General features: G+C 42.8%; 1 protein-coding gene across 1 annotated transcript in view; it reads right to left on the reverse strand.

The window, feature by feature from the left end:
- Positions 1 to 27492, reverse strand: part of ATL3 (atlastin GTPase 3) — a 1114372-nt gene that overhangs the window by 710591 nt on the left and 376289 nt on the right. The gene's annotated exons all lie outside the window — the stretch shown is intronic.

The following is a 27492-nucleotide window of genomic DNA, read 5'->3' on the forward strand; positions in this document are numbered from 1 at the left end:
TAATTTCCTCAAGTTTTGTTTGTTCTTATAGACAAATTTCGGCTTGTCCCCTAGCACTCCTCTAATGGCAGGGTCCACTGATAAAATATGCCAATGGGCACTGATAACATCTTTAACACGACCTACATCTTTGGTATAGTACACTGGGCAAGCAGCACCACTATACCTGTCTTTTACGACAACATCACCATTGTCTGGTTGTACAAACCTATTTGAAAAGTATGGAACAGCCTTCTCACTTCTCATATTGTCATAGTCTACAATATTCGTGGTTAAATCAACCTCAGTATAGCCACGTTCTCTGAATCTCTCAGACAACTTCTCTATCTCATCCCTGAAACATGTGTCATTGGCATTGTACCTTGAGGCACGCATCACCTGGCCCCGAACAATATTCTTATAAATATAGCCTGGGTGCATGCTGCTCCGGTGAAGGAGAGTGTTCCTATGACATGGTTTCCTATACAACCCTGTGTTGATAAGGCCACCTTCCAACTTCTCAACATATATATCCAAAAACGGAATCCTAACCTCTGAGGACTCCATTACAAATTTCAAAAAGCTGGTGGTGCCATTAAGCTCATCAACAAAGGTATTCAACTCATCCACTGATCCACCCCACAGAAAAAATAAATCGTCAACGAAACGCCTATAGAAGGAGACATGCCTTCTATATAAATCATTCTGGAACATTTCATTTACCTCCCATTCAGCTATCACCAGGTTGGCGTAGCTATTGGCACAAGAAGTGCCCATAGCTACGCCATCTCGTTGGAGGTACAACCTATCTGTAAAGCAGAACACATTGGATTCCAAAATCACTTCCAGAAAAGTCATAAGCAGGTCTATCTCAGTGGCACTGTAGCCTGAGACCCTTCGTAAATACCTATCTACCATGTCGACCCCCACGGAATTGGGTATCACTGTAAACAGTGACTGAATGTCCATAGTGACAAAGACAAAATCAGTCTCTATCCTGTTGGTACCTAAGAACCCATATAGATCTACTAAGAACTGTTTAGTATCACGTAGAATGTATCGGTTGTCATTGACAACAGGTCTCAACTTTCTTTCAACGTAAATGGAAAAGGGTTCAGTGGACCAGCCTCTTCCAGCTACTATGGGCCTCAAAGGCGGGTGCACTAAGTCTTTATGAATTTTCGGAAGGCCCTGAATAATCGGTGTTAGGGGATAGAGGACCTGTAGGAAATCAAACAATGTCTTGTCAATGATTTCACTCCTTAAAAGATCCACTAACATGCTCTGAACACCACCACTGATAACCTTCACCCTATCCAAAGATATAGGAGTGTAAAACTTCTGATCACTTAACATGTGATACATATCTCGATTATATCTATCAGTGTCAAGTACAACCACACCACCTCCTTTGTCCGCCGGTCTAACAATAATATCTGGATTGTTACATAAATTATGTAGAGCCATCCTCTGATTGTAATTCAAATTGTACCCCTTCCTATTGTACCTACCACCAGTGTACCATAATTTATACAAATCATCCTCTACCAATCTACTATACGCTGCCAAAAGTTTCCTAAGTAATCCACAATAGGTGGAGTCTTGAAACTCCCATTTCAGAGACAAATTTCGTATGAACATCTTAAAATCTCTCATAGTCTCCTCCAAAATACTGAAACTAGTAGGTATAAAAGAGAGTCCTTTGGACAAGATGTTTAATTCATCAGATGTCAATACAACTGAGGACAAGTTAAAAACTAATCCCTCTTCCTGGATTCCCACATTTTCTTGATGCTCAAAGTTTGGGGGTGGTCTGGGGAGAGCTTCCTCTTCTGACGCCCCCTGCTCTCCGACCGTTTCCTCCCTTCTCCCGGTAGTGGTCTGATCGGAAAAGGGTGTTTTGAATCAAACACCATAGTAGCAACAGTGCTGCTCTCGCGTAAAAGACCATCAACTGGGCATTCAGAACTTCTGGTTGCCCCCCTCCCTAGGCCCGTTTTCTTTCTTACTACAGGGCCATCCGAGTGTACAAGGTCATTGGCAGCCGTCGCTGTATCAGCACCATTGACTGCCTTATCTACTGTAGTGCCACAATGGGTAACTGGTGTCTCAGTGACTATATCTATTGAATTGACCACTTCCACAGGTACATCATTTCTAGCAACATTCACATTGCTATCTATATCAACAGACAAATCAAGTCAAAGCATTGTCGCCAACAGGCGTAACAATAGGTACAACATGATCTAAATTTACAACTGTCTCTTGATTTCGTGCCATACTACTTCGGCCATTGATTACTCTAGGCCAAGTAAATATATTACCTAATTTAAAGTCCATGGTGTCTCTTTGTAGCTTTACCCTCTTTTGATTGTATAATCTTTTCTCATATTGGGTCACATTGTCTATTAAAACATGGCAACAATCATTAACTACTAAAGTAGGAAACTGAGAAAATATCACAGTCCTCTGTTGTTGAATGTCCGACCTTAATGTCTCTTCAATCGGTGTAAAAAATTTATTCATCAACCTCATATAATTGAGGCTTACCTCCAGATTCAGCTGCTGCCACTCATAGAGGAGTTCAGGATACAGCGTGGCCGTAGTCGGCATTTTCAGAACCCTAAGGCCCCTTGGAACCAACTTCCGCTGTAAACACACATCGAAATGTTCCCTCTGTATCTGTAATCTTTTTAGCTTGAACATGTCCGTTTCAAGCTTCTCCATGGCTATACGTAGTTTCTCTCTATCAAGAGTTGAACATTCTTTCAAGTTTAGAATTCTAGAGAGGTTGCATGACGCACATCGAGGGGGTGACATTTCCAATCTAACAGAATCCAGAGAGAGTAATTGGATTATCAAATTGAGATCGGATATGCCACCAGGTTTGAATGGGAAAGTACCCATCAAACCGTTCCTCAAGATGAGGAGACTTAAAGTGTGAATACAAAGGTGTTCTGTGTCCTTTATATATGTATATATTTAAGATGGCTTTGTTATTCACCTTGGTACCAAGCAGTTTAATATGTACTATTTCTCAGCTATTTATTTGAATTTGACATTGTGAGTTTTCATACACACATACCATTTTTTATACACACATACTATGTGTTAATGTGCACTGAATTTCAATTTAGATTTTAATGTCTGCTTCTCTTATTTTATATATTTGAAGTGTTTATATTTTAAGTGTTATACAGAATTGTTGATGAGCTAGTGATTGTGCTTATTTGATGGTGTTTTGAGTATGTCTCACAATCAATTGCAGTTCTATACACTTTTACAAGTGTTGTAGCAATGATGCTATATCATTGTTATTATTATTATTTTTATTTTTTATATGTCTTATTGTGTATATGAAGTATATGTGTTCCGAGTGATAGGTTATAGCGCCTCCTTTGGTGAATATGCAGTGTGCAAAAGTTTTGATGGAGCGATACATTGATTGTGACTTTTACCTTTAAATGTTTTTTAGCCCAGTATTTTTCCCGCTCTTATTTCTATTTAAATGACAGTTTGTTCATTAATTGTTTGGTCTGATGAAGCTGTGAAGCGAAAGCGCTAACCGTGATTCTGTGTGCACCAAATTAAACTGTTTTTACGTTTTGATACACCTCGGGTCCTGTGGATTTATTCAGTACGTGAGACATTGAAGAGAATTGGAGTGATCGTTTTTACATGTCCTTCATTGTTTTGCTCCTGGAATTCATTTTCAGTTTTACTTTGTTGTGCTTCATACCAGGGGCATTAACCCCACTTGGACTGATTCTTTTGATTTTGCTTACTAATATTGTCAGAATCTGCTTATGCATTGAAAACGAAAATAAGAAATACGACAGCCGATATTGCAAATGCTATTATTCTACTACATCACTGGACTTGCTTAGCATGCTGAAAAGAATTCACAATGTGAATGTTCCGTTAAAAGCATGGCTTAGAAAATGTACAATGTGATGACTTACTTAAAGAGTATAAAGATTTGTTTAAGGACTTGCAGTTTACTGTTTACACTGTTGCCTGTAGTGAATATTCCAGGGCAAGTTTCCAGTACATCTGTAGGCTAAACCTGTACAATAGTTAAAACCATAGGGTGGAAACCAAAGTGATTCAAAAACAAGTAGTGACTAATAAATGGGTCAACAGCATGGTTACTGTATGGAAGCCAAACGAAATGTGTATTTGTCGAGATTCACAAGACTTGAATAAAGATATTTTAAACTAAAGAAATGCTGTCCACCATGCCAGCTAATTTTCAGTGCTTGATTTGAATAACGGCTTCTGGCCAACAGGGCTCAAAAAGGAAAGTTCACATATGGAAAGTAAAAATAGTTTGTTTTGACAACTTCTCACCGTTACAAGAAATTAACAACTGATCTAAAGATTTGAAAGATTAAGTTCTGTCAAGATAATACCCCAAGTTTTCTGTGGGCATCCAAGGTATGGAGTATCCTTTCTGACTCATTTTTAGGCTCAGGAGAGAGATAGACAGTCTGACAAAGTAAACTCAGACACCACTTTAAGCATAAAATAATTAGTTGTCAAAGAAACCTTGTCCTTATGGAAAATTAGATAGTGCTGGCTCACCGTAAGAGCTTGAAAAGTACAGTTGTGTACACTTACCATAAATGTAGATGTTAGAGTGTCTTTGCAGTCATGACTGTAGGGTTCTCCCCTGCCGGCAGGCAGTCCTCGGTCGGCCAGAATCCCAAAGTCTGGGTCCGGCGTCGGCTGTTCAGCCATGCTCCCCGACGTCAGAGCACCAGGAGTACAAAGCTGACAGCCAATGCCATTTTCTCCAGTTTTTCTTGCCCCAGATGTCAGGTGCTCCAAAATGAGTACGATCCCATACCCTTTGCAAATACACCTCAAAAGAAGGGTGAAGAAGGGAACCACACAAAAGAAAAAATAAGAGGGGACAGGAGGGAGGGAAACCCAGATTGCAACAGTGAAGACACTCGAACATCTACATTTATGGTAAGTGTACACAACTGTACTATGTTCATCGTGTTTCACTGTTGCAGTCATGACTGTAGGGTTGAATCCCAAAGCAGAATAAAAGGGAGGTGGTCACAAAGAAGAGGAGGCGGCTAAAAGGCCCTGCAAGACAGCAGAAGCAAAGCCCGCCCTAGACTTGGAGTAAAGGGGTAGATTGTAGTGCTTGGAAAAAGTATGCACTGAACTCCAAGTTGCAGCTTCCAAAATGTCTTTGGTAGGAACTCCCCTGAGGAAGGCAGCTGAAGTGGCAGCAGCTCTGGTAGAGTGAGTCCTTATACTCCCTGGGATTTGCTTTCCATGATGTGAATAACAAAATCTGATTCCATGAGCAATCCATTTAGAAATGGTCTGTTTTGTAATAGCTTTACTTTGGGAACTTGAAGCATAAGAAAAACAATTGTTCTGATTTCCTGATGCCCTTGGTTCTGTCCAGGTAAAAACGTAGTTGTCTGTGTACATCCAAGGAATGCAAGATCCTTTCCCCCTTACTTTGAGGACTGGGGAAAAAAGTTGGCAAGTGAACAGTTTGATTTAAAGCCACTTTGGAAACCACCTTAGGCATGAAAGAAGGATTAGTCCTTAAAGACACTCTGTCTTGATGAAAAATAATATAAGGTTCCAAAGCCAGCTTGCAACTCCAAACCTCTCCTGGCAGAGGTCAGAGCTAACAGAATGGCCGTCTTCCAAGATAAAAACTTGATGTCAGAAGTGGAACTAAAGCGTTTACAGCTGCAGCGGCAGCACTTCCAATTCTGCTTGGACAATGCTATCATTCCACGTGGACTCAGAGTTTTCTCTATGCTGAGTCAGGGGAATGAATACCCTGAACTTCTTGCATTATGGCAGCGAATTAATATGGACACCAGTTGTAAGTACCTTCAATTACTTACAAACTTTTTTAAACCTGAAGAAGAGGTTTTGATTGCCAGAATTAACAGTTTACAACAACAGCTGTTTAATGATTTCAGAGACAATGCAGTGCACAGACTTTTTGATAATATATTAGACTGTCTAAGCTGTTTCAACAATAACAGAGCAAAGTTACACGGGACATGAATGATTTTAGAACTGGCCAGGTCTTCGTATGGGAGAGACACAATTCTGGTTGAGCTTTCAATACTAATAGTGGTATCAACAGTGCTAATTTAAGACAACCTATAGCTATTGAAAGAATTAATAGGACTAAAACAACTTCTGTAAATTCTCCCTGTGTTAAAGTATCCAACACCATGGGGGAATCCTTGGTAAATCATGATCAAGGAAATGACTCTAATATCACACCTATTAATACTAACCCTGTTGTGGAACCAACATTAATTGATGATGGCAATAATACGTGCAATGATTCCTTAGATGTGATACATTTAACCCATACCAGCATGGACAATGGTGTTAATCTTTATCCCACTGTTAATGTTGTTGAAAACAAAAGAAGTCCCATGAATGACTCTGAACAGTCTGTCAGACCGAAAATAAAAGAAAATAATAAAGGGGCTGGCATTAATTTATCCTTCCCTTTAGCAATACGACAAGGAAAGAACCAGAGCCGGATACGCTCGGTCAGCAGAGGAAGGCAAAAAAGAAAACTATCCGGAGAATCACCACACAATACAACTTTAAAGAAAATGTGGACACATTAAAACAAGACCTAATTTACAATCTGTCTAGTATTCCATTGTCAGACCATGATATTAGTTTATTAACTAAAGGCTTAAATTTCATCCCCCATACTAAGAGTACACTAGATGATACTGTCATAGATCTGAAAGTGTTCAGTAGGAAGCTTATGCTTAGGTACATATATAAGAATACCAACCATACCAATAATCTTGGTAATGTCTCTGAAGCTATAGATTCATTTACCTTTAAGAATCTTAGTGACTATATCCCAAGTAATCATCCATTACTTGAGGCATATATGAAAACCACAGAAGAAGAACTTTATAAATACTATCATGATAATGAAATGAATAACTCTAGACATAAGACACATAATAATTTGTCATATCATGAGCGAACAAGCCTTCATAATCTGAAAAATGATCTAAACATTATAATAAGACCAGCAGATAAGGGTTCAGGGATAGTAGTAATGGACACTATACACTATGAAACTGAAATGAACAATATGTTGCAAGATACTTTTTACACATCTATTGATTTTGATAAAGTATATGATATGGTTAACTATGTACACAATACCCTGTTAGATATACACAGAAGTAAACTAATTAATAAAGACTGTTTTGAATACTTATTGATTAAAACACCAACTGTCCCGATTATAAATGGACTACCCAAGATGCACAAAAGTTTAACCAGACCCCCAATGAGACCGATAGTGTCTGGGAAAGGATGGGTCACTGAACATATTTCAGTTTTTATAGAGAAACACTGAAGACATATTTTAAATCAGAATATATCTGTCTTGCGTGACTCTAAGCAGTTTTTAATAGATCTCTATAAAGTTAGCAACCAACTAAACCCCATATCTGGCTTAATTTTAGTGACCTATGATGTACAGTCTTTATTCACGGTTATACCGAATGAACTGGGTTTAACTTATGTTAACTCCTATCTTGACAAGCACAGTACTTATAGTAAAGTTTTAATTGATCTGCTAGTTCACTTCCTTGAGCTGGTACTAGAAAATAATATTTTTATGTTTGGAAATAATATTTACCAACAACTAGATGGCGTAGCTATGGGCACTTCATGTGCCAATAGCTACGCCAACATGTTCCTGGCTCATTGGGAAGAACTACTGCTGTTTAATGAATTAGAAGTTATGTACTCACCATAACGTTCCATCTGAGTAGGTGTATTCATTTGTCTGCAACCTGTGGGTTATGGATCCGATATCGGATCCGAACCGGCATAGTTTCCAGCTATGGATCCAAGCTCTCAGCTCCTCCCCTCACCCATAATGCCCTGCTCTACCCTCATGACCTCAGATCGAGTTTGCCAAAGCAACAATACCCTCAAAAGGGTAACCAGTAATATGCAGGAAACTGAAAGGCCAGGGGATAGGAGGCGGGATGGTTGCAGACAAATGAATACACCTACTCAGATGGCGTTATGGTGAGTACATAACTTCTAAATCTGAAGTAGGATATTCATTTGTCTGCAACCGGTGGGACAGAGTCCCCAGCTACCTGAATCTGGGGCGGCCATGATGGAAGGATATTCGAGCACCGGAGCCAAAGGATGCTCTACCCCTGGATGCAAGATCCAACTTATAGTGAGAAATAAATGTATGAGGCGAAGCCCATGTAGCTGCTGCACAAATATCATCCAGAGGAATCCTAGCCTTGAAGGCTGCTGAGGTAGATACTGACCGGGTTGAATGGGCATGAACACCTCCGGTGCGGCCTTCCTGACGCTTGATAAGCCAATAAAATGCACTGTGAAATCCAGCGGGACAAAGAAACTTTGGAAATTGGCTTGCCCAAATTGAATTTTGCAAAGGAAATAAACAGCTGGTCGGATTGCCTATGACCAGCTGTCCTGTTGAGATAAAATCTTAGTTGCCTGTGAACATCTAGTGAGTGTAGCCTATATTCACCTTTGTTTTCATACTTAGGAAGAAAACAGGGAGGTTAATAGATTGATTGATATTTGCTTCAGAAGCGATTTTAGGAAGGAAGGACGGGTTGGTCCTGAGGAGACACGGTCCGGATAAAAACCAAGTAAGGAGGTTTAGCTGATAAAGCTTGAAGTTCAGAAACTCTCTTGGCTGATGTAATGGCTACCAAAAGGCTGTCTTATAAGACAAGAATTTGAGGTCCACTGTAGCCTTTGCTCGAAAGGGGAGCGGTCAAGGCCTGTAGGACCAGAGAAAGGTCCCAAGGAGGAACTGCTTGCTTAATAGGGGCCTGAGAAGGAAAGTACCTTTAAGAAAGGTTTTGCACAATTTGGCTGACATAAGAGGATTAGACTCTTGACCAATGTGATAGTGAGAAATTGCCGCCAGTTGAACTTTGACTGTGGAACTGCTGGCACCATCATTAAAGAGAGAGGTTAGAAAATCAAGCACTACGGGAGAGGAACCGTGAAGGGATCTAGGCCTTGCCGCTCCGCCCACACAAGCGTTTCCATTTGCTTGTAAACCTTTCTAGTGGCTGGTTTATGAGCCGCCACCAAAATAGCCTTTACCGGTGAAGAAATACCGGAGTCCTTATCAAGAGTGGAACTGGAGCAGCCAAGCGGTCAGCTTCAGGTTGTCCAGGTTCGGAGGAGGAATGCAGGATGGATGGGATATCAGATCCGGGATGGGATCTAGAATCCAAGGAGGATTCACCGAGTGAGACCTTAGGAAGGGGAACCAGATCTGTCGAGGCCAGAATGGAGCAATGAGAATCATTCTGCAACCCACCCGAGAGGCTTTCTGAAGAACTTGCAGCATCAGAGGCAAGGGTGGATAGGCATACAGAAGACCGGGTGGCCAAGCATGCACCAGAGCGTCTCTTGGGGTACCTCCGGGAGGAGGTATCAGAGCGAAAAACTGTCGCACTTGGTGTTTGAGGGAGAGGCAAAAGATCGCATGAAGGAGTTCCCCAGAATATGCGTTCGCTACTTGACAATTGAGAGACCACTCGTAAGGGGTCAGAATGGTGCGACTGAGCTTGTCCGCTAGGATGTTGGACCGACCGGAATGTGCGTTGCTATGAGAAAGCGATTGGTGGAGATTGCCCATTCCCAAACTCTCATGGCCTCTCGACAAAGAGGGTAAGACCTTGTTCCCCCTTGCTTGTTGATGTACCAGACAACAGACATATTGTCCGACTGAATCGCAATTGTTCCCAAGGGAAGAAAGTCCTGAAGTGCTAGCGCTAAGAGCACGCTCTCATTTCTAGAACATTGATATGCAGTAAGGTCTCTGCATCGTTCCACGTGCCTTGGACTGTCCGGCCAGTGCCCCCACCCGAGGCGGAGGCGTCCGTGGTCACCGTGGCGATAGGGGAGAAGCACAAAATGGGCGACCCGTGGAGATCCGGGAGTGGAGCCACCACAAGAGGGACCGCTTGCAAGCCTTGCTGATCGCTATGGGATGATACATGGGAGAGCAAGGTAAGACCACTGTACTAAGAGCGTCCACTGTAGAATGCATATTGAGCCTGGCAAGAGGAAGAAGAGCTATCGGCGAAGCCATGGACCCTAGAGGCCTCAGGACCAACTCCGCTGGAACAGAACATGAATGGAGAATGGCCCGCACCTGGAGCTGCAGATTCAGAATCCTGTCCGCAGTAAGGAAGGCTCAGAACTCCTTGTGTCTAGTCTGGCCCCTATGAAATCTAAGAGCTGAGTGGGTGCCAGGTTGGACTTTGTATTTATTGTGATGCCCAGAAATGGAGCAAGATGGAGAAAGGAGTCTGAGAAGTAGATGCCTTGTTGGGTAAGGAGCCAGTCGTCCAGGTAGGGAAAGACCTGCACCCCTGAAGCCTCAGGTGGGCCGCTACCACTGCTAGTACTTTGGTAAACACCCTGGGGCTGTGGTGAGACCAAAGGGAAGGACCCGAACTGGTAGTGACTGGCTCCCAGCCGAAGCGGAGAAACCTCCTGGCGCCTGTCCATTAGGATGTGGTAGTACCTTGAGATCTATCGAGCACATCCAGTGGCATTCTCCCAGAAGGGGAGAATAGATTGTAGAGTGACCATTGAATTTTTCTTTGGGGACTGCCAGATTCAGAGAGAGAGGTCTAGGATTGGTCTTAGTTCCCCGTCTTTTTGGCACTAAAAAGAACCTGGAGTAGAACCCTGATCCGATCTGGTCTGGGGAACGGGCTGGATGGCTCTTTTCTAGCAGATGGCCAATTTCTGCTAAAGCGGCCTCCCTTTGACCGGGTGGTACGCCTGGGAGGGACTGCATCTTTGGAAGGTGAAGGAAAGGAATGTGATATCCCTGGATATGATTTGGAGAACCCAGCGGTCCGATGTTATGGACTCCCATGCCGCTAGGTGCCCCCCCGACTGCCTCCAGAGTAGAGCAGTCGGGCAGCCCTCAGGGCTGCTGGCCGTTCAGAGAAAGGTTCCCTGGACCCGAAGTTTCTGGGAGCCCCTCTGCCTCTAGGGCGGCGTCCTCCTTGTCCTCCTCTGCCACGGAAGGACTGGTTGTCCGGAGCAGGCTGGGACTGCTGCGACTTCGGAACCACATCTTCTTCTGACCCTTTTGGTTCCTAGAATAGGGCCTCTGGGGTGCAGAGAAGCGGATTCCGCAGACAGCGTCTTCCGTCCTTCTCGCTCTGGGTCAACGTCACGATGCGGTCTTGCCAAACAGAGCAGAACCATCAAAGGCGTTAAGCGCAAACCTGAAGGGCTCAGAGAAATCAGTGGCGGAGCCAGGCCTGACGCCTAGCGACCAGTCCTGTCCCGCAGCTCTAGCGGCCCTCCGTAGCATGGGAGAGTAGCCGCATAGAAGTATTCGTGACTGACCTTAGAGTGGCCATTTTGGTGGAGTGCAGAGCTCTGTCCTCCTCCGAAATGGACTCAGGGGGGGATGCAGCGTACTCCTTAATAAGGTCTCGCTGCATCCGAATAACGTGTGCCAAATAGTTCAGCGCCTCACCGAAGGTCGCCGAACTGAACATCCGCTTCCCCAAGCGGTCCATCATCCGAGACTCCTTGCTCGGTGGGTGGACTGAGGACTCTCCTGAGCCAGTTCCCTCTTTGTGGCCGCCGCCATCAACATGGCATCTACAGGAGGCCCCTTACTCCAATGGGTCCTGTCAGAAGGCGGGCTAAGGATTTTGTCAGGTCTTTTGGGAATTGGCTCCACGGTGTCCGGTTCCTTCCACGCCCTGGTGGTAATAAGGTCCACCAGGGGGTCGGCAGGGGGGGACACCCAAGAGGTAGACGGGCCCGTTTCAATGCCTCCAAGAACACGGACTCGTCCGAGGAAGACTTGGGCAGACCACCCCTGATACGGAGCATTTCCATGATGTCTCCTCCTGAGGGTGACCTTGGGAGCCTTCCCTTCCTCCAAGTCCGTGTCTTCAGTGAGAGACTCAGGAGTCTATGTGCCTCCTTTTGCTGCGAGGAGCCTCCTCTGGGGGCTGTCAGAAGAGTCCTCGCAAGCAGCCAATTGCTCCATAGGAGCAACTTGGGGCACAGAAACGGGCTGTCCCAGGGGCCGGATGGTGGAAGCCTGGCCCAGTGCAGAGGGAGCAAGTGCGGGTCCGGAGACCCTCAACAGAGCCCTCTCCACTACATCAAAAGCCGAAGGGAGCCGACCTCGACCAAAGGATCCGACCTCGATCCGAAGAGTGGATCGGATCCGAAGGGACAGTGCGCTCCGACACAGGCGCCGAAGGAGCACTGATCCCCGGATCCGGCTCGGATCCAGGCTCCGAGATCGGGTCCGACTCATCAGGGCATGGTCGGATCCGGTACCCAGTACTATCGGATCCGACCTCCCCGGCTCGCTGCTCGGCTCCAGCTGCTCGAACCCGAAGCGGGTCGGAGAAGGAAAGGGTGTTGAGCTCCCGAGGGGAGGCAAGAGCACTCCCATCTGCATCTGGGCCTGGATGAACCTTCGCATCATCCGTCCAGATCAGCATCCGAGGCTATGGGTCGAGGCTACGCCTGGAATGCCTCCTCGATAGCCTCGCCGGAGTCTCTCCTCCTCCTCAGGACCCGGTGAGAAGCACACAGGTGACGGAGCCGAAGGAGGAGACCGCTCAACAGGAAGCCGGGAGAAGCCAGGCGGGGCGAAACAGAGGTCTCGGCCCGCCAGGTGCTTCTCCCTCCGGTCCTTCTTAAGCATCCCTCTCCTGTCCTGAAGCGGGAGTTTGAGTCCCAGGAGCAGGAGGCTACAGGGGAACAGCTGCAGCCAGGAGTCCCGAAGGAGCGGGTCGGAGCCGAGTCCGGTAAAAGACCCGCCAGGACCAGCTTGGACCTCCGCTCCCTCAGTGCCCTGGGGTTGAACCCTGCACAAATGGAACAGCCAGATGTGAGGTGCTCAACCCCAAGACACTTAACACGAGTGTGGCCATCAGCGGTGAGAGCTTATGGCCACACTTAGAAAGAATGACTTAGGCTGGTCAGCCATAGTCAAAACTTCCCAAAAGTTACAGAAGTAACTTAACAAAAACTAAAACAAGCACACAGGCCTCACACACACACACTCTGGAGGAATAAAAAATACTACTGTAAATTAAATTTAAACTAAAAACAGTCAATACACAAAGGGAACCTACAACTTTCACACAAAAAGTTTAAAGAAAGCAAAAAATTTCTATTTTTATACAAGAAAAATACCACTTAGCTGAGAGCTAAAGACACCACATCCAGTTACCAGCGCGGCAAACAAGATCTGGGGTCATGAGGGTAGAGCAGGGCATTATGGGTGAGGGGAGGAGCTGAGAGCTTGGATCCATAGCTGGAAACTATGCCGGTTCGGATCCGATATCGGATCCATAACCCACAGGTTGCAGACAAATGAATATCCTACTTCAGATCCCTTGTTCAAAACACATGTACAATTTTACAGACGTTTTGTAGACGATGTGTTTATTTTATGGAATGGTACCATTGATGATTTAAATAACTTTTCTACAATGATGAATGAATTAACACCATGTTTAAAATTTACAATGAATTATTCTAATGATAAAATTTAGTTTTTAGATCTATTAATAGAGAAATTACCATGTGGTATGTTTAACACAGGAATCTTTAGGAAACCGTGTTATAGGAATATGTTGTTATTTAGGACTAGCATGCATCCTAGGCATGTTTTTAATAACATAATGAAAGGACACGCTTTGAGAATGTCCAGACTCAACGCTGATGATACAGGTTTTCACAGAGACCTTTATGACCTGAAAGAAAAATTTTTGGAAAGAGGTTACAAACCTGAAGAGTTAGATGAGCATATGAACCCTATTTGTAGTTTACGCAACTACAGGTACACCATATTTTGGACCTCAATCCATAGTAAGTAATACTGAAACTGACACACAGCTAGGAACTATAAGATTTTTGACTTCCTACACAACAGATAATACTCAGATCAGAAATATTATTTGTAAAACTGGAACATTTTAAAAGCTGATGATATATTGACATCAATAGCAGGTAATAATCCCTCTTTCACATACAAAAATAAAAAGAATCTCAAAGATTATTATGCTATCGAACAGCAGATACAGCTTCCAAAAATCAACATTATACTAAACCGTGTGGACACTGTAATTTCTGCTCATTGATAGATACTAACATAATTTTTATACACCCAGATACATATAGAATTTCCACTCAAGTTGATGCAGATTGTATGACTCCAAATGTTATCTATTTGGCTGTATGCAAGCTATGTTCTTGTTTTTATGTTGGTAAAACCAACAGGTTTTTACGTGATAGGATTAGAGAACATTGCTACAATATAAGAAAGGCTAATATACAAAATGCATTAGCAAAGCATGTCATACAAACTAACTCAGAACATACATTTACTTTTAGGGTCTTAAGAGAAAATTACTGTGAACCAAAGAGGAGGGGACATTGTTAATCATACTGAGGATAGAGAAAGTAGATGGATTATCTTACTTAGAGCTGATAAAGGTCATGGCCTAAATGACAGAGCATCCATCAAACCTCACCTCAAAAAACACAGACATATCCATTTTTAATTAAATTATAGATACACTTTTTAAAAATATGGATACATCTTTATATTTATTATTATGATGAATTTTCACAGTTGCATTACACGTAGGGATACATACAGATTTTTGATGACAGATCCACTTGGCCATTTTATATTCACATGTTATTTTATATTATTGTATTACATTACACACATATATGTATATCTATATTTATTATATACACATAGTTATTATATATTTATTATATTTATTTAAACATACATCTATTAACGTTTACATCAATTAAATCTATTCATTAGTTTACTTATTAATTTTTAGAGATATACTCACATTATTTATTACATATCTTATTCATATACATATTGATTATTATTATATATGTACTTACATAATGTGAATATATACAGGCACATAGTTTCATACATATTTATTATTAAACTAGCACATTAAGATTGCGGATATATTTAGTTACTTTTCAGCATAATTATCATCCAGCATAGCAAGAATTTTTATGATATATGTGTGTGTTCTTTTTATTTTTTATGTTTTTATTTTTATTCTGATTGTTAGATATGCATACAAAATGTCCATGAATTAGTGTACTTAAGACAGTTATACTATTTTTATATCAACCCAACATTAACGCTACAGAGTTTGCATTGTGATTTTTTGCATTTGCTGCTCAGTCCCACTATAGCTTTAAAATAGCTAATTGAATATTTAATTAATTATTGAATAATTGTTCTCAATCAGTTGTTTGGCTTTTAAGTATTTAAAGCATGTGGATTTTTGTAAAACGGTCTTGGATCTGAAGAAGCTACACCTAGCGAAAGCGCTTATCCTCGTTTTTTCCATAATAAACTGTCCGTTTATTATCTCGTCTGGTTGGTATTATCTCGTGTGTTTTGGGATTTATTGAAGCTGCTTACCTGTTTTATGAAGATATTCCTCACTCAACTCACCACTTGTTTGATTTATACAGAAGCATTATTTAACAAATTAGCTTACAAGTGCGTTGCAGGTAACCAGTGACACTGTTAACTTTTAGTTTAGAATCTGCTTATGCATTGAAAACGAAAATAAGAAATACGACAGCCGATATTGCAAATGCTCTTATTCTACTACATCACTGGACTTGCGTAGCATGCTGAAAAGAATTCACAATGTGAATGTTCCGTTAAAGCATGGCTTAGAAAATGTACAATGTGATGACTTACTTAAAGAGTATAAAGATTTGTATAAGGACTTGCAGTTTACTGTTTACACTGTTGCCTGTAGTGAATATTCCAGGGCAAGTTTCCAGTACATCTGTAGGCTAAACCTGTACAATAGTTAAAACCATAGGGTGGAAACCAAAGTGATTCAAAAACAAGTAGTGACTAATAAATGGGTCAACAGCATGGTTACTGTATGGAAGCCAAGCAAAATTTGTATTTGTCGAGATTCACAAGACTTGAATAAAGATACTTTAAACTAAAGAAATGCTGTCCACCATGCTAGCTAATTTTCAGTGCTTGATTTGAATAATGGCTTCTGGCCAACAGGGCTCAAAAAGGAAAGTTCACATATGGAAAGTAAAAATAGTTTGTTTTGACAACTTCTCACCGTTACAAGAAATTAACAACTGATCTAAAGATTTGAAAGATTAAGTTCTGTCAAGATAATACCCCAAGTTTTCTGTGGGCATCCAAGGTATGGAGTATCCTTTCTGACTCATTTGTAGGCTCAGGAGAGAGATAGACAGTCTGACAAAGTAAACTCAGATACCACTTTAAGAATAAAATAATTAGTTGTCAAAGAAACCTTGTCCTTATGGAAAATTATATAGTGCTGGCTCACCCTAAGAGCTTGAAAAGTACAGTTGTGTACACTTATCATAAATGTAGATGTTAGAGTGTCTTCACTGTTGCAGTCATGACTGTAGGGTTCTCCCCTGCCGGCAGGCAGTCCTCGGTCGGCCAGAATCCCAAAGTCTGGGTCCGGCGTCGGCTGTTCAGCTATGCTCCCTGACATCAGAGCGCCAGGAGTACAAAGCTGACAGCCAATGCCATTTTCTCCAGTTTTTCTTGTCCCAGATGTCAGGTGCTCCAAAATGAGTAAGATCCCATACCCTTTGCAAATACACCTCAAAAGAAGGGTGAAGAAGGGAACCACACAAAAGAAAAAATAAGAGGGGACAGGAGGGAGGGAAACCCAGATTGCAACAGTGAAGACACTCGAACATCTACATTTATGGTAAGTGTACACAACTGTACTATGTTCATAGTGTTTCACTGTTGCAATCATAACTGTAGGGTTGAATCCCAAAGCAGAATAAAAGGGAGGTGGTCACAAAGAAGAGGAGGCGGCTAAAAGGCCATGCAAGACAGCAGAAGCAAAGCCCGCCCTAGACTTAGAGTAAAGGGGTAGATTGTAGTGCTTGGAAAAAGTATGCACTGAACTCCAGGTTGCAGCTTCCAAAATGTCTTTGGTAGGAACTCCCCTGAGGAAGGCAGCTGAAGTGGCAGCAGCTCTGGTAGAGTGAGTCCTTATACTCCCTGGGATTTGCTTTCCATGATGTGAATAACAAAATCTGATTCCATGAGCAATCCATTTAGAAATGGTCTGTTTTGAAATAGCTTTACTTTGGGAACTTGAAGCATAAGAAACAAACAATTGCTCTGATTTCCTGATGCCCTTGGTTCTGTCCAGGTAAAAACGTAGTTGTCTGTGTACATCCAAGGAATGCAAGATCCTTTCCCCCTTACTTTGAGGACTGGGGAAAAAAGTTGGCAAGTGAATAGTTTGATTTAAAGCCACTTTGGAAACCACCTTAGGCATGAAAGAAGGATTAGTCCTTAAAGACACCCTGTCTTGATGAAAAATAATATAAGGTTCCAAAGCCATGAGAGCTTGCAACTCCAAACCTCTCCTGGCAGAGGTCAGAGCTAACAGAATGGCTGTCTTCCAAGATAAAAACTTGATGTCAGAAGTGGCAGCAGGCTCAAAAGGAGGTAAGGTGAGTTTTTCCAAAACATAGTTGAGATCCCAAGCAGGAATGGGAGGAGATCTAGGGGGCCTTAAGTTCTTAGCTCCTCTGAGAAACTGTCTCATGAGCTGATGGGAAAAGATAGGAGGATCTGTATTATAATGAGCAGAAGTAGCAGAAGCATGGATCTTTATGGAAGAGAAAGAGAGACCCTTATGTAAGAGGTCTGCCAGGTAAAGTAAAATCAGAGGAATGTTAGGAATAAGAGGATCTGAATCCTGAACCTGCATCCAGGTGCAAAATCTTTTCCATTTTCCTGCATAAGATTTTCTAGTGCTAGGACGTCTGGCTTCTAAAATGACATCCATAACCTGCTTGGGTAGTAGAGAATGAATCAAGGACCCTGGATTAACCAGGCCGCCAGGCTGAGAGTTTTGACATGGGAATGCAGAACCTGACCCTGGTGCTGGGACAGAAGGTTCAGAGTCTGTGGTAATACCCAAGGGGGCTCCAGATAAATTGTCGAGGCCAATTTGGGGCCAGCAAAATTATCATCTTGGGCTTGTCCTGTTTGATCTTTAATAACACCCGTGGAAGAAGAGGTAGAGGTGGGAAGGCATACCCAGAGAGGTTTCTCCAACTGAAAGATAGTGCATCCACTTTCCAAGCTAGTTTGTGGAAAGTCCTGGTGCAAAAAATCTGTAGTTGATGATTGAGATGGGATGCAAAGAGGTCTATGTGAGGACATCCCCAGACTGCTGTAATCATCCTGAATATTTCAGTGTCCAGCATCCATTCGTGTGGATCAGACAGGTTTCTGCTCAGACTGTCTGCCAGGAAGTTTTGCTTCCCTGGTAGAAATTGAGCTTGAAGGTCCAGCTTGCAAGCTAGAGCTGTGTTCCATAGATTCATGGCTAGTCTGCAAAGGGGAGAGGAATGAGATCCCCCTTGCTTGTTTATGTACCACATAACTGTGGTGTTGTCTGTCCGTATTAGTAGCTGTCCTGGTTGTAGAAGATTCCTGAAGGCCAATAGAGTGTTCTGTATGGCTAACATTTCCTTTAAATTGATATGCAGGAGCTTCTGATCCTTTGTCCAAAGGCCCTGCAGACAGCTGCCCTGAAAATGGGCTCCCCATGCATAATCTGAAGCGTCCGTGGTTAGTATCCGAGTAGCTGGAGGCAGACTGAAGGGTTTTCCTATGTTTAGAGTACATGCCTTGGACCACCAAAGGAATTCCTTTTGGAGACAAGGCAGGACCGTGATCTGTATTGTCTAAACTGTGGCAATGCTGAGACCATACACTTTTTAGGTACCACTGAATTTTTCTCATATGTAGTCTTGCATATGGTACGAGAAGGATGCAGGAGGCCATGTAACCCAAAGCCTGCAGGAATTTCCTTGCAGAAAGCGGAGTTAAAGTTGCCAAGGTTTTGAAAGTTTAAGCCAGCTGTAATTGTTTTTCGGATGTCAGAAATGCCATCTGAGTTGTGGTGTTTAGAAGAGCACCCAGAAAAGTTATCTGTTGTGAGGGTGTCAAATTTGACTTTATGTTTACAGAGAATCCCAGGAACTTGAGAAGGTTCTGAACAAATTCTAGATGCTGGAGTAAGACATCCTTGCTGTCTGCCTGAATTAGACAATCATCCAGATAAGGGTAAATTTGAATTCCCTTGAGTCTGCAATAAGCTACTACTGGAGCCAGGCATTTGGTGAAGACCATGGGCACAGTGGACAATCCAAAGGGCAGCACAGAGAATTGATAGTGCCTTGATCCAGCCCTGAACCTGAGGTATTTTCTGCATTCCTGCCTGATGGGAATGTGTAAATATGCCTCCTTTAAATCCAAAGTTACCATCCATGCATTTTTGGTCAGCATTGGAAGCAGCTGCTGTAGAGTAAGCATCTTGAATTTTGGTATCTCGAGAAAAGTGTTCAAGACTGACAGATCCAGAATGGGTCTCCATGAGTTTTGCTTTCTGAGGACTAGAAAGAGTCTTGAGTAAAAACCTTGTCCCATCTCTGAAAGTGGAACCAGTTCTATGGCTTTCATAGCCAAGAGAGCCTCCACCTGGTTTAAGGCCTCTAACCATTGGTGTTTTGGAAGATCCGGCCATCCGCTTGGTCTTGGTAGGGTATGAAAATGTAATTTGTAACCTCTTGAAACCACATCCAGAACTCACTTGTCTTGGGTTATACGAGTCCAATTTAGGTGAAAAAGAGAAAGTTTTCCTCCGAGTGGGGCTTCCAGGCAAGAAGTTCCTGCAGCCCAGCAGAGGGAGTCATTAAGCCCGTTTTCTATGAGCTTGCGACCTGTCCTCTCCTCCCCTAGGGGTGGAAGCAGTCCACGGTCTTGGTCTATAAGAGGCTTGTGTTTGAGGCCTTCCTCGGGAGCGTCTGTATCTACCCCTCTGAGGCCTGTCTGAATTGGGAAAGGACCAATTTTTTTGTAGGCCAATTCCTACTAAATCAGGTTGGTTGTACTTGTAAGAAATCTTTAACTGTTTGCATGGATTTTGCCTTGTCCTCCATCTTCTTTATCACCTCTTCCGCCTTAGGTCCAAACAAAACATTATGCTCGACAGGAGCATCCAATAACTTAGCTTTTACTTGATCTGGCAAGTTTTGTTCCTTTAACCAAGCATGCCTTCTAATGACTGTACCAGAGGCAGCAGCCCTACAAGAAGCCTCCAAGGCATCAAATCCACAGTGTAAACCATGCTTCCCAACTTGTTCAGTGGCATGCATTAAGTCATGTAATTCCTTATCTGCACAGGCAGAAATGGAAGTTAGCTTTTGCTTCAAAACAGACAGAAGAAATTGCTGGTATTTCAGCATATGAAATTGACAATTTAAAGCCCTAATAGATAAAGTAGCAGAAGTGTACACTTTTTTGCCCCATCTTTCTAAAGACCTGGAATCCTTCTCAGTGGGAATGGGGTTTTTTTAGCAGTAGCGGCCTTAACCCCCTTAGGACCCTGAGAAATGGTTTCAGGATCAGCAGTAGGATTCTTGTACAAAAACTGGTGGGAATCAGGAACCCTATAATATCCGTCTGGCTTAGCAGGAGCTGGAGGAAAAGAGTCCAGAGTAAAGTTAGCCTCTGAAAAGGCATCATCCACAATATCCAAAATAGGAGGGATAGCCAGGGGTCTATGTTGGGAAGAAGAAGAAAATCCCTAAGTCTTTTCTTAGATTCGGAGTACTCCTGTCCTTCCCAGTGAAAGTGTTCCCTCATTTCATGTAAAGTTTCCCCAAAAGAAAAATCCTCAGGGGGAGAAGCTGAAGGAATGGATTCCTCAGCATCAGAATCCTCATAAGGAGGGATAGAATATTCCTGGTCAGAAGAAGAAACTGAAGAAACAGAAGCCTGATCAGAAGAGTCATAATACACTTCCTGCCTTGGCCTTTTATCTGGAGGGGGATGTGAACCCCTAATCATAGTAAGTAAGTCCTCCGCCATCTTAAATAACTGTTTCTGAGACTTGGGTGCAGGATCAGAAGAGGCCTGAGCTACAGTCTTTGATTTGGAAGGAGTCTCTGCCATTGTCTTTGGCTTTGCCTTTATTAGAAGCTGAGTAGGCCTGAAAACCCCTTCGGAATCCGGTACCTGCACAGCGGCTCCGGACCCATCCGAAGGAGCATTGTCCGAAGGTCCTGCAACAGAAATATTCAAAGGCCTAGTTGGCTCCTCGTGGGAGTCCGTTTCGGCCATCGGTTCCGAAATGGCCGATGACAGGGGCTGCAAAAGAGCCTCACTGACGACGGCTGAACCTGAAGCTGGCTCTGCTTGTGCAATATCGTCCGATTTGGACCTTGGAGGCCTGTCTTTATCCTTGCGTCGTATGTGAACTCTGGTAGCCGGAACCGAATCAGACATTTTGTAATTAAAGCGCCTACCGAAGTAATGAAATGCAAAATCGTACCTTCGTTTAATCGTACGTTGATTGAATCTAGCACAAAACCGAGGGAGGGTGGCCTAATGGTTAAGGTGTTTGCCTTACAAACACAAGGTACAGGGTTTGAGTCTTACAAGGTATAATTGGCTAGGCTTAAAATGGCTTGCAAGGGCAGTTAGCCTAGTACTAACCTATGAACCTAACTAGCTACGCCGTGGTCAGGGCCTAAGCAAGGAATACAGTAAGAATGAAAATCCTTATGAGGTATTTGCTTCCCACATGAAATACAATTATTAACTTTTTCTGACATCGGACTGGAGCAAGAAAAAAGTTTCCCCAACGGGGTACTTAGCTTTGAGTAGGAGAAGAAAGTCTTCGGACTGAAGTACGTTTAGCAAAAATTGTCAGGAGTCAGCCGACCGGCAAATGCGAACTGCTATCACCGCACGGCAAGAAAGACTGGAGAAAATGGCGTCAGCTGTCAGCTTTGTACTCCTGGCGCTCTTGACATCAGGGAGCATGGCTGAACAGCCAACGCCGGACCCAGACTTTGGGATTCTGGTCGACCGAGAACTGCCTGCCGGCAGGGGAGAACCCTACAGTCATGACTGCAACAGTGAAACACGATGAACATCGTGGATAACCTTCTTGCAGAAGTTAGAGCAATGAGTAAAACTGTTTTCTATGTTAAGAACCTCAAGTCAGACAGATTAGCTGGTTCAAATGGATCAAGCATTGGCTTCACTAGCACAAAATTAAGATTCCAAAGAGGGGGCAATGGTATTCTTGGAGGCCTCTGCTGCAACACCCTTTAAGAACATTTTGACATGAGACTGAACTAAAAGAGGAGGATCCATGGGCAGACATATGGAAATCGCCAATAAATGAACCTTGACAGAAGAAGAAGAAAGGCCAAATGACAGTAACTCACACAATTGTAAAACCAAAGAACAACTATCCCTGAATGTGTGCTAGTTATGTTATTGGCACTAACTTCAAAACCTTTTTCCATTTACTAATACAGGATTTTCTAGTAACTAGTTTTCTTGCCTCCATTAGTACCTGCTGCACATCCTGAGTAAACAGGTGCCTAAAAGGATTTAGGATCCTATCATCTAGACAATCATCTGAAGTTGACTGATGTCGAGGTTTATCAAACAATCCTGTTCTTGTGTGAATAAATCCAGTCTGTAGGGAAACTTCTGGTAATTGCCCCTAGATATTTCCAAAAGAAGGGATAACCACAGCTGCCTATGCCAGAAGGGAGTCAGCACAATGATTTTGAGGGATTCCTTCTGAACCTTCAGAAGTAACTTGGATATTAGTGGAATGGTTAACAAAGGGTTTATCATCAAAATCTTGAAGGCAAGACAATTTGCTATCAAAAGAACAAACTAAAATTCCGAAAATAAAAACATTTAGCCTAAATGTTGGATGTCAGTAACACGACAAACAATATTCGACATATGAACTTTTGAAACTGGAAGTCTGGTATGTCCTTTTACGTTTTAGCAGGGGGGAAAGACCCCTGAACCCCCCACACCACCTGCAAATTATGTATATCAACTCAGAGACTGCATTACAGTGAGGAAAAGGGCAAATTCCCCAATCCTCACTGCACCTTGATCTCCACTCACAATGCCGAACTCATAACAAATCAAGCTTTACTACACCTTTATTATGATTATGTATTATTTCAGTTTGGCACTGTGAAACTTTGAAAACTTCCTTTCGGCCACATGATTTTCCAACACACGCATTTGAAATTTTGATGGCAAACCACAGAAAAGCATATAGGAACATTTTTGTCCAAGGGGGAAAAAAATCATCTGTGTTCCAGGCCTTCTTACATGGAGCCCTGGAACAGAACCCTGTCAGTTGATTGTTCAGTGAGGAAGTAAAGTGCCACAGATTAGATCAGGGTGTCTTCCAAGATTTGATCTGTTTCCATTTGTGAGAGTCTGCCCTGATCCTGCTCAGTTTGTGGCCACACAATTTTGCTCTGACAAAATGCAGGATGCCTGTAGAGTGAGACTGTGTTGTAAAGCTATATCCCAAGCTTACACGGCTAGTCTGCAAAGGGGTTACAAACTGGTTCTGCCTTGCATGTTGTTCATGTACCTCATGATATTCTCTGTAACCACTTGAAGACATCCTGAGGACCAAGAAGGTTCAGAGAGTTGACTGCCTTAATCAGGGCAAGCATCTTTCCTTGGTATGCCACACCCACTGCACTTTTACCCCTGAAACTGCTCCAAAGGTACAGTCCGAAGCATTTGTGATGACTGAATGAGGCAGAAGGAAGACCTGTACTTCAGGATATCTGTTGCCTCCACCAAAAGATTTCTCTTTTAATAAGATTTCTCTTTTAATAAACCCCAGCACTGGGATTTGAAAAGATAAAGGGTGATGATGCTGGGATCACACAAAATTCAGATACCAATGTATCTTTCTCACATGGAGCCTCACCAGGAGTATAATGTGAATCAAACATGCCATAAAACCCAAACTCCAGATGCACTCCCTTCCAATGATCGAAGGCTGAGTGGAACACCTTAGAAATTGACATCTGAACTATGGTACCTAGCTGACATCCCAAGACCACAATCCTGTGTGAATGAGTCAAGAAAGACTTTTGAGTGTTCTCTTTGAATCCCAGCTTGTGTAAGAAATCTCTCACCAAAGACAGATTTCTAATACTTTGACAATTACTCTGCAATGATAAGCAAATAATCTAAATTGGAAAAATGAGGATACCTGTAGCCTGCAATAAGCTATAACTGGAGCTAGACACTTTGTGAACATGCTCTGTGCAGTGGATAGTCCAAAGGCTAAGGCAGAGATCGGATAATGTGAACCAGACACACAAAACCTTAAGAAATGTTAAGTCTGGATGAATAGAGAGGTGATGATAAGCATCTTTTAAGTCTAGATTAACAGGAAACTTGAAAGTAGTAGTAGTAGTAACAGGTTTTGAAGTGACATCATTTTGAATTAGGGCACTATCACAAACAGGTTCAGAAAGAGATCCAGAACTGGTCTCCAAGCATGTTTCTTTCTACAGCACTAGGAACATCCTTGAATAAAAATCCTTCCCCACCTGGGAAGGAAGAACTGGTTCTATCACTCCTTGGGACAACATGTGATGAACAAGTGGAAACAAAACAGTCTGATCTGGAGGATGAGGACTGACCCACTGAAAAGGAGGAATTTCCTCCTATTGCCATCTGTAAACTTGATGAATGGCTTCCAGAACCCATTTATCTGAAACAATTTTGTTGCCAGAGAGAAAAACGGAGATTCAGATTTTCTGGAAGAAAAAAGGGGCCAGGGTGGGAGATGATACAAGGTCTCTTCAACAGTCATTCAGACTTGTTGGACTATCCTTGGTTTTCAGAGGTTCAAGACATGTTGTTGGAAACCCCCACCCCTGTTGCCATTTCTTATTAACCACCTGTTTAAATGTATTTTGTTGACATGATTTATTCTGTTTTTTTTTTTTTTTTTTATGTTATTTGCCAAAACTGGATGAGGAGACAGAAAATCAAACAATTTAGAAAAGGAGGGCTGAAAAAATATACCCTGTATCACCTTGCAAAAAATGAGTAGTGAGCAGTGACCTATGCAACCGAAGAAACTAAGTTACTTACAGCTGATTATTCCTCACAAGAAACTGCAGAAAAAAAGTTCCTCATACTTCCACAATTTGTAAAAACAAACTTTAAGATACAAGCCTGACGATAAAAAATTCTGAAAATCAAAGTTGCAGAAGTATACACTTCCCCCCCATACCTAGTATTTTCCCCATCCTTATCAGAAAGAGTATGATTAGAATTAACTAACTGCTTAGCAGCAGTGGGATCAACTAAAGCTATAGCTGCTGGGTTAGGTTTGGGAATAATGTATAAAAAATTAAAAGACTGAGGAACTTTAAACATCCTATCTGCCATTTAGGGGCTGCTGGCTGACTATCAGGAAAATTGCAGGCAGTTAACTCGCACATCCTCTAAACCAAGCAGAACAGGAGGAATGGGTGTAATTTGTAGTATTTCCTGGGGGACTGAGAAACCTGCATGCTCTCCCAGTGAAAACACTGGCACATTCTAGGAATAATCTCAAGGACAGAGAACCCCCCACAGGGAGAATCAGGAATTTGAGCTCTCCTTTGGAGTCCGAATCAAAAACCTGAGGGGGGGGGGGATCCATCCATGCATCTTCCTTTTCAGATTCAGAATCTTGAATCTCTTCTGGAAAATAGGAATCTCGTTTTCATGTTACCAGAAACTACTTTTTAAGAAAGATCAGTAGCATGAATTAACCCTGAGCCAGACCTAGTAAACTAACCCATCCAAAGAAATTTGATGAGCGTAGAAACATGCCTGGTTTTCCATTTCTTTTTGACAGGACAAAAGGACCAACCATGTTACTGATGGCAGCAGGTGCTTCCCCAGGTATGGGCACAGCACTCTCACACAACAAGGAAATCTTCCCAGTTCCCTCTCCAAGGATAGATGAGAGTGGCTCGCCCTTGCCAAATGAGGGGACCCAACAGCCACAGAGGAAGTGGCTAACCCCTGGTCCAAAATGGCTGTAGGTATGACACCAGAGGGATCCAGGCCAAAAAGTACAATTTTGTACCTACCATAAATGTAGATGTTAGAGTGTTCACACTGCTGCAGTCAGCACACTTGGGTTATCCTGCCATCAGGCGGTCCCCGCAGTCGGCCAGAGTTCCAAAATCTTGGTCCGGTGTCGGTTGCTGTCGCTTCTTCCCTGACGTCAGTGTGCCAGGGGTATACAAGAAGCATCCGGCGCCATTTTCTTCTGTTTTTCTTGCCCCAGATGTCAGGTGCCCCCAAGTAGGTAGGCAATACATATTGCTAATAAAACATATAAAAGGAATAAAAGGAATACCTTCAGTTACAAGAAAATACACCACAAAGGTTGTACAGGATAGAAAGGTACAGAAAAATTCAGCTAGGTCAGAGGGGATGGAGGGAGGGTAACCTGGACTGCAGCAGTGTGAACACTCGAACATCTACATTTATGGTAGGTACAAAACTGTACTATGTTCATCGTGTTACACTGCTGCAGTCATCACACTTGGGTTGAATCCCAAAGCTAAGGATGGGCGGTGGAACTAAACAGGGTTTGGAGAAGCTAGTAGGCCCTGCAGAACTGTAGTGGCAAAGCCAGCTCTGGTTTTAGAGTATAGAGGTAAGTGATAGTGCTTGGTGAAGGTGTGTACTGATCTCCAAGTTGCAGCCTCCAAAATATCCTTGGTTGGTACCCCTCTGAGGAAGGCCGTTGATGTTGCTGTAGACCTGGTGGAATGGGACCTAATGTTACCAAGTACAGGTTTCCCATGGCATGTGTAGCAGAAATGGATACAATGTCCTATCCATTTTGAAATGGTCTGTTTTGAGATGGCCTTTCCTTGTGATCCTGCAGCATAGGATACAAAGAGCTGGTCAGATTTTCTGAAAGCCTTACTCTTATCCAAGTAATAACGTAATTGCCTGTGAATGTCCAAACAGTGTAGGAGCCTTTCCCCTTTGTTCTGGGGGTTTAGATAGAAGGTGGGCAAATGAATGGTTTGATTTAGGGCCACACTGGTTACCACCTTCGGCATAAAGGAAGGGTTAGTTGGTAAAGCGACTCTGTCTTGATGAAAACTGATGAAAGGCTCCACTGCCATTAGGGTCTGTAGCTCTGAGACTCTTCGGGCTGAAGTTATTGCTAGCAGCAGGGGAGTTTTCCATGATAGAAACTGTAAATCAGCTGTAAAAGCTGGTTCAAAGGGCGGTAGTGTAAGTTTTTCAAAAACAAAGCTGAGATCCCAAGTTGGTGTTGGTGCTCTCCGGGGCGGTCTTATGTTCTTAGCCCCTCTGAAGTACTGTTTTAGTAATGGATTTGAAAATATAGGAGGATTCGTGTTGTATTGAGCTGAAATAGCTGTGGAGTGGATCTTAATAGATGGAAAAGAAAGTCCTTTGTGCAACATCTCAGTTAAATATTGCAGAATCTGAGGAATATTTGGGAC

Source organism: Protopterus annectens, chromosome 6.part0 (genome assembly GCF_019279795.1).
Source record: "Protopterus annectens isolate FY-2018-M chromosome 6.part0, PAN1.0, whole genome shotgun sequence".
Lineage (NCBI taxonomy): Eukaryota > Metazoa > Chordata > Ceratodontiformes > Protopteridae > Protopterus > Protopterus annectens.